Source organism: Mus caroli, unplaced genomic scaffold (genome assembly GCF_978045245.1).
Source record: "Mus caroli unplaced genomic scaffold, Mus_caroli_1 scaffold_8, whole genome shotgun sequence".
In the NCBI taxonomy this organism is placed as follows: domain Eukaryota; kingdom Metazoa; phylum Chordata; class Mammalia; order Rodentia; family Muridae; genus Mus; species Mus caroli.
The window spans coordinates 110137816-110146941 of NW_028227263.1; positions in this window are offsets into that span (position 1 = coordinate 110137816).

Here is a 9126-nt window from a genome sequence, read left to right on the forward strand (position 1 = left end):
CCTACACCAGTAGGAGGGAAAATTGTCAGCACGCAATACATTGTGAGTGTGCAGGACCTTTCCCCATTTGCTATATCTGCTTCTGGGTATAAAATCTAGAAAGAATTATGTTTGATACATGAAAGCATGCCTGGTGTGGTAACCCCAAAGCTAAAGTCAACCAAGCTACTCATCAACAGAGGAAAGGGTAGATATTGAATGGAAGTAAGGTTTGTAGTTCCTTTCTTAGAGAAAACTGCCAATGACATGTGCATTCAAAAGAGCAAAGAAGAGCAAGGATCAAAGCCTCATACCCACAAATGTTACACATGTTTCATCCAAACCTAAAGGACATATATACATATATATGCAGATGGTGATAGAATGTACTATACAGATGAGGATAGGGTGGTCCAAAACAACTTCAGTTTTATTGATAGTGAAGGTATCATAGGCTCATGTGATGGAATACTTGTCTCCAGTTGGTGGATCTGTTTGGGAAGGATTAGGAGGTGTGGCTTTCTTGGAATACATGGGTTACTGGGGGTAGGCTTGGAAGTATCAAAAAACTGTTGACATTTCTCTCTCCCTTCTGTTTTCAGACCAAAATGTGAGCTCTCAGCTGTTCTTGATCTAATGTCTTTGCTCAGCTACCAGGGACTCAAGCCCTCAGAAATAGTAAGTCCAACTAAATGCTTTCTTTTATAAGTTGCCTAGTCATGATGTTCTATCACAGCAGTAGAAAAGACACCAGGATGGTTCTTAATGATATTTTCATACTTCATAGCAAGAAGCTCCTTTGCTACATGAGACTTTCTGCAGTCTGCTCATATTGTATCAGCTTGCTTCTAAAGGAGCAAGGAGGGACAGAGACGGGGGGGACTCAGTAAGTGCGTTGTCACATGCAAGCTCTTCTGTGAATAGATTCTTTCATTTAAAAAATAACACGTTCATGTAGTCTTTGTGTGCTTTAGGAGCTGCAGAAATGGTCAGTTTGTAAAGTGCTTGGCTCACAAACGTGAGAGTCTGACTTGGGGTCTCCAGCATCCACATAAAAGCCAGGAGTGGTAGCATATGACTGTAACCTCACATCTAGAGAATCAGAGACAGGAAGATCCTCCTTGGAATAGCCAGATCACAGCCTGTTAGCCACTCATATAAAATATACTATTCGTTTGGTGATAACACTCCAGATTCAATATGAGGCATCGTTTCAAAATTAAGGTGGAGTGTGATTGAAGAAAATGTCCAATGTTAGCCTCTGGCCTCCAAATACCATGCATGTGCACATATATCACATGTACACACACACACATACACACACACACACACACACACACACACACACACATTAATTTACAGAGTTCTAACTCTTGATCACAGTCAGGTAGGTATCAGATTGCGGACAGTTGGTGGATATGGCTATTGTCTCTATGACAATAATGGCCTTTATAATTCTTCTCTTGCTTATCCACAGGCCACATTCACCACGAAGCCCCTTATGTCTTGATTTGTCTAGGAAGGGCAACACAAGGCTTTCCTGCTGGGAATCACATTTTTGGACACCAGGCTGCAGCGCAGGCAGCTGTCCTCTTCAAGGTGGGAACACAGGGCTGGACTCTGAAGGCTCCATCTTTCAAAGGCTCCTAGGCAGTTTGGTATTTTGGAGGGGACTGTGTGCAGCGACATTAACCTTTCCCTGAAGCCTTGCTCTCATTGGCTCCAGTGTCCAGTGATAGTGATTCGCACTATCTCAATCCCCTCAGGACATGAGGACTAGGTAGCCAGTAACTGCTTAGGAGATATTTTCTTCTGTACATCTGTGTCATATCTGTCCCTAATATCTGCCACATAGGACCCCAAGATGCTGCTTCTTTTGGGCAGGGTGTTCATATCCATTCAGACCACCTCGTCCACTACTGCATTAAAAAAAGAAAGGCTTACATCCTCTGCTCAGTTTCCTGGGGAGATAGGACATATATGTCTACTCACCCTCTCCTTCGAGATGGAATGATTCAATTCAGAGGGACCTGCAGCCAGCCATACAGTAGGTGTGAGACCCAGGCCTGCTCAATATTCATCTTTCTTCTCTCTCCACTTGCTTCCCAAGTCCAGCTTTCTGCCAGTCCTGGAGCCAGGCTCCACATTTCTGCTTGCAGATTTGACTTCCATTAATGAGGAACTTTCTCTGTCTCTTAGCTCTAGACCAGTCGGTATTCTCAGACACCCAGGCTGCAGCTGCGGAGGAGTCACTCAGTAAGTAGGTTCTCCCCACCCTCTTGTCTTGTTCCTGCCACTTCTTGAGTTGCTTCACAGGCTCATCATCTGTCCTGGATGAACACCTGGCCAGACTTCCTATCCTGTTCAATCTATTTCCGATTCCAGGAAGAGGTGTCAAATCTTAGGATACCCTTGCCACCACTGTCAAAGGGCTATGTGCAGATAGATCCCTTTCCACCTACCATGGGACCATGGGTCTCAGTAGACTGGTTAAAAATGCCACTGGTAGAAAAATGCACTCGATACTTGTGATCTACCCAAATCACAGCTCGGCCTACGGAATGTGCCTGGAACGTTTATGTTAAACCTACAGTCTAACACAAAGCCTGTTTATGAGAAGAAATTGAATATCGTATGCATTTTTGTCTAATGCTTAGGTACCAAAATGTTAGCATCAGTATTCACTATAGAGCAAAGGGAGCTTCTCCTCCAGACCAATAGCAGGTGGGTATCCTAGGGCTCACTGGGGTTGCCTGGTAACAGGCCATGTATCACTGGTCTAAGAAAGAACCCCATTGAAGATTGAAAAACTAGTCCAAGTTGGATGCATATTACACTGAACAAAGTTGACAAGTCATAAGATATATTGTCTGTATTACCCAAAATATGGAAGACAGGAGGATCAAGGCCAGCTCTCACATACATGGACTTGCATCTCACAGGTGATATGAGATTCAGGCATGGGAACATCTCAGAGTCCAAATGTCTCAGATCCTCTCCAGGCTCAGCTACTCAGCATCATGAGGTGCTAGTAGATGCTCTGTGGATCTTAAAATGAGTCCAATTTTCAATCCCATTCTTTGTGCATTGCCTGTCCTAATGTGCACATCTTTCTTGTCTCCTGGGGCATCTGACAGCATAAGAAAGGACTTCTGCAACTCAGAAAAGGCCTCTCTCTGTTAATGGGGTCACATGGGCCTAGGCAGGAGCGCTCCTTTTAAGTCTGTGATACACACTCATTCATTAAAATGCCTAGCCAGCGATGGTTTATTGAGAAAAATCCAATACATTGAGGATGCTTCTAGAAGCAAAGGATGTTGAAAAGGACACAATCTATCCCCTTAGTCATATCAGTGTAGCTGCATGAGATGTTAATTGACAGTGAAGCATATAGAGTGTCAGGTGCTACTCAGAGCAGAAGAAAAATGGTGCCACAGGCAAATCACTGTCATATAGAATACAAGAAGATTCTAGTTCACTCTGGGCCCATCAGACTGAGTAGTGTAAACTGATGCTCAGTAGCAAGAGAGGTGTGACATCTTCTTCAAGAAGGCACAAGTCAAGGGGTTGCTGCCTTCCCAGGACTGAAGATCAGGAAGAGTCCTGGGATGTTACAGGTACAGTGGTGGGCAGTTGGAGGTCCACCTGCATCCCCAGGGCACAATCAGAGCTCATAAGCACAACCATGTCCTACTGTGTCTACTAGACACAGAGTCTTCTTGCTCACACTATAGGTGAGGCAGCCCAGACTGACCAGGAGTCAACACCTGAAGGAGAAACACTCACCTCTCCCTGCTCCCTACATCCTTGCCTGGGAAACCTTAGCCCATTCTGCACAATGTAGGGCTCTAGTTTTGAGTCTCAGGTGCCTGCAGTAGTGACCTGCTGATAAGCTGGAACTCATCCATCTTGTGTGAGTCACCCTCGGTTCACTACCTCACTAAAACATCCTCTGGAATCGACACTCGTGTGTTTGACTAGGGATTGACGTCCAGGAGAATCCAGCCTAAGAATCCAGCCAAACCACACTGTGAGTGCATCCCCATACTCATCATACATACACCTCACTGAATGCCCCATTCAGAAGCCCCTCCCATCTGTCCATCTATCTGCTTTTGCTGTGCCAACTGACAGGTCAGTGGAGCATAGGTCATACACTCTGGCACATCTAGAAGGCCCTGTCTCCCCATGCTTCAGCCTTTCTCAGACTCCCCACCACATTCACCCCCTCCAACACCCCTTGTTTACCAAATGTTCAATTTTGGTTATGTTACTATAAAAATCAAGCAGCTGGCAATTCCGGCTTGATTAGCAGGTCTCCAGTTTTGATTAGTAAATTACTGCGGTAATCAAGGTTAATTCTCGTTGCAGTGCTCTGCAATAGATTTTATATTTTGCAGGGAAATGGTTTTCCTGCCTGGGATGGAGAAGTCTTTCATTAAACGAAGCCAAAGATAGGAAAGGAGAGATGTGGGTTCAAGCAGTGTGGAGGATGGGCACCTGTGTGACACCCCCCCTCCCCCCCCCCGCTTTCCTGCCTTTAATGAACCTTGTCTTGGGGTCAAGGAGGCTAACCAAGGCTCCTGAGAAACATCTGTCCATATTCCCAGGGATTCCTGGGTGCTTTTTGAGATTCATGGGCACTCCTTGCTGGAAGGGAAAGGTATTGAGCTCAAGTCAGAAACTCCAGATGCTGGGCTCAGGAAAAGTGGTGTCTGGAAGTCTGTGCACAAGATCTGAGGTACCATTGGGTGGACTGAGATCTTTAAGTGTCCCAGAAAGCTTGTAGCATGAAGACTGATAGCCAGGTTTGGGGGCAACTCATCCATCCCCACTCTAGGAGAGATTGTCTTTTGCAAATAATAACTAAGATCCACAAAAGTGGGCAGGAGTTCTGAGTGGCCCTAGGCTGAGAGCAAGCTTTTGGGATGCTGGAAGCTTGCAACTTGATTTTGGTTGTAATGCTTTCTCGAATCTTGGTTTTGGATTGTGGATCATAGACATTTTAGAACACATTGACTCCAGAAACATATGGAAAGATAAAATCAGAGAGAAAGAAAGGTAACCCAGACTCCCAGGGTCTCCCTTTGTGACCATTCTATTTTATCATCTGTGGTCAGAAAAGAGGGTTTTGCCTTCACACTCTGACAACTGACTTAGCATCTCTCTGGCAATATGGACACTGTCAGCCCATAGCATCCACACACACACACACACACACACACACACACACACACAAAATTCATTTAGAAGGAAAGGTGTCCAGTAATCAAATCATAGATAGTACAGGCGGGTCCTACTATGCCATCCTCTGAGACTTGAGGTAGTGTGTTAGGTTACTCTGCTTCTGTACATACTCTAAAACATCTGCTCACTCCTCACTTGTACGCATCCGCTGGACAAATACAAGTGGCTTAGCACAGCTCTGCCTGTGTCTTATACTATAGGCTCTACTGTCATTCTTCCCCTAAATAATAGGAGCTCCTGTGTGCCCTGATAAGTATCCTACTCCAGGAGAACATTCCCCAGGAACACCAGCTATGGGAAGAAGAAAAATTTAATCCCAGCAACACCCTTGACTTAGTCATCTTTTTTTTTAAAATATATTTTATTACGTATTTTCCTCAATTACATTTCCAATGCTATCCCAAAAGTCCCCCATACCCTCCCCCCTCTCCCCCATTTCCCTACCCTCCCATTCCCATTTTTTTTTTTTTGGCCCTGGCGTTCCCCTGTACTGGGGCATATAAAGTTTGCAAGTCCAATGGGCCTCTCTTTCCAGTGATGGCCGACTAGGCCATCTTTTGATACATATGCAGCTAGAGTCAAGAGCTCTGGGGTACTGCAAGAAAGGCAGAAAGGGGCTTACTTCCTGGCATCTCCTCTTGCATTCCCCTTACCAATTTCTGGAATCGTTGAAGCTTATTCACACCTATACAAAGGGGGCAGTGGGTCAGTGGATGAATGGGTGGGCAAAGTGGAGGAGGTACTCCTGGTTTGGAGGTGAGATTAGGAGGTGGGAGAGTCTGAATTCCTAGTGTCCATGTAAGGTCACATCACACACACACATACACACACACACACACACACACACACACACACAGAGAGAGAGAGAGAGAGAGAGAGAGAGAGAGAGAGAGAGAGAGAGAGAATATACAGGTACATGGGTACCGACAGAAGTCAGAGACATTGACCTCTCTGGAACTGGAGTGCAGGCTGTTGTGATATCTGCAGCATCTGATATGTGTGCCGGAAGCTGATCTCAGGTCTTCTGCATGAGCAGTACCTCTTGCCACCTCTCTTGTCTCCAAACCTCATTTTAAATATATTTTGTGCGGACGGGCATATCATCACATACCTGTAATCTCAACATTATGCAGGTCTAGAGACAGGAGAATTGCAAATTTGAGGACAGTTTAGCTACATAACAAGACCCTGCTTAAAAATTTAAATTAGAAAAGACCTCTTCACCAAATAAAAAGTCAAAAAGACAACCAAATACGTTCTATTAGGTAGAAAGTAAAATGGCCTTTGTCTTTCAACTAAGAGATTTGGGGATCCCAGGACCCCCTTAGAAACCCTAAAAAAGAGAGAGCTCTGCTTTTAGCAGCCTCTCTGTTACTGTGTTAAGACAGCATGACCAAGGCAACTTATAGGAAAGAAAGAGTTTATTGGGGGAGTGCTTACAGTTACAGAAGATGAGATCATTCCTATGATGTTTGGTGAAGAATTGTGGGGCAGTGGGCTGTGATAGGCAGTCTGGTTTCTAGTTGAGCTAGGTTGGAAACCCTAGTGATCCAACAGGGGATAACCTTGCAAGGAAAGTTAGGCATTTTGCCATGCTCCTAGACACCAGGCTTCTGACATGAGGCCTCAGTTCTCCATAATTCTGTGGCCATCAGTCATGTAGTGGCAACTTCCCAAGCCCTTCCACATGTAGAGGACATGACCAAGGGTCACGTAGCCTCAAGACAGATCTACATTTTAATGAGGTACCTAACGTCCTGGAGGCTCAGCCAATAAACTCACCTTCCCAGACACTCTTCCCTGCAAAAGGTATTTAACCTCAGGCCCGCCCTGAAAAAGTAGGGTATGGTGTTTGCTCATCAACTTCCTACCATGATGATAAATGTCTGAAAACCATGGACTGTCTTTTCTCATCGGGATCTGCCATGGGGAGCAATGGAGCAGGTCTTTGTCTAAAGAGCTGTGTCTAATCTCCTGTAGGAGGCTTCTCAACACTTCCAGCCATGGCCTCCACCAAGCCAAGACACCCACCGAACAAGCCAAGGACTCTCCTCCCCTGAGGGACGCAGCCAGAGCTCTCTCCCTGCCTTTTCCCCTTTGGCCCCAAGCTAGATCTAGCCTTCGGTGGTCTCCATTCTGTTCTCAGCTCTTTCTAGGCATCCAGCAGCATCTAAGGTGCTCAAGAGACTGAGAACCAGACGGTCCTGACCTCTCTACAGACCCGGGGACCCCTGAGCAGGATCTGTCAGGTCTCTGGGGACTTCAGACTGTGCCCCCCCCAGTACGTTCCCACACATTTCCATAGCCCAAAGCCTGCCCTGTGGGGTAAACGCAGTCAAAACTCACACATCCTGCCTCCTCAGTGGCCCTCAGACCTGTGGGCCACCATTTAACCCACAAAGAAGATGAAGAAATTCAGATTAATTGCATTCACAAAGGAGGTCTCAGAAAAGTCCAACATAGACTTTGTCCTCTGGTTTACGCTCATGAAGATCATTTTGATCTAGTGTAGCAAGCTTAGAGATGAAAAATAAAGAATGTATGGTTTAAATAATAAAGGGACACCAGGAAGTGAAACGGACCTAAATTTTGTGTTGAAGGATATTAAATGGAATTAAGGGAGTGGTGACCTCAGGGCAAGAGCCCATCGAGCTAAGGTTATTGTTTCTGTGTTTGTAGTTGAACAAGGAATAGTTATATCATGTTAGCTGCTATTACCTGGTTATTGTTTTCATTTGGACTTTTAATCTGGAATGAACTACAATACAGTAATGAAGGGCACACCAGTGATCCAGATCTTGAGGCTGGAAGACACTGGCTTTTGATCCGGATCTTGAGGCACAGTGGCTGTGAAAAGCTTAGGTCCAGGCATGCCTTTAATCCCAGGAGACAGAGGCAAGCAGATCTCTGAGTTCAAGGCCAGCCTGGGACAGAGAAAGTTCCAAGTAGAGAAAATCTTAGGTGCAGGCATGGTGCTAGACACTTTTAATCCTAGAACTCAAGAGACAGAAACATGTAGTTCTCTAAGTTTAAGGTCTGCCTACAGAGCAAGTTCCAGGATAGCCAAGCTCAGGCAGTGAAAGAATTGGAAAACAGAAAGCTGCTGCTGCTATAATAGAATAGGGGTGGGGATGGTGGGGGGGGGGAGGAGGTGGGGGCGTGTTCTAGCCCTAGCAAACAGCAGAACTCAGCAGCTTCAGCCACATGGCTCTACCTTTAGCGTCAAGAATAGAAGGGGTTACTTGGATAATTGTTGCTAGCTGGCTGAAGCTAATAAATTTGCAGTGGTTAAGAGGAGACCAGCATCACTGAGGTGAAATCTGGGAAATGTTTTCTGAGAGCACAAAAGAGTTGTGTTTCAGATACAGCCAAGGTTGCACTTCATGCTGCAGCTGGACTTGCTAATGTATAGGAATCACACAGGTGGTGCTGGTTTTGATGGAATGAAGTAGTCATGGAGAACAGTTGAAGCTGGGCACTGTGAGAGGGCAGGGAAGGCCAATGGTGAAGTTTCAGCCTCAGTTGCAGTTGATGGCCCAGGACTGAAGGGGTCATACACAGAATTTGAGGGTTGGCACCATGAAGAGAACCACATTCTATTCCCTGGCCCTATAGTCTTGTTCGAACACTATACCTAGCCATAGCATAATACAAAATACATTTAGTCCAAGATCAAAAGGCCCCATAATCTACAGCAGTATCAAGCCTAGCTGCAGCAGAAGAACCCAACATATTGGAGATGCCAATACCATTGCATGACTATGAAGAACAGCAGTAGAAGTGGACTAGAGTCAACCAGAGTCAAGAGTGCTACAGAGGGCAGAGCCGGAGAAGAGACTCGAGCACTTTTGGAGGAACCCAGAAGACCATGTGTAGATCTTAGACACTGGAACAAGAAGC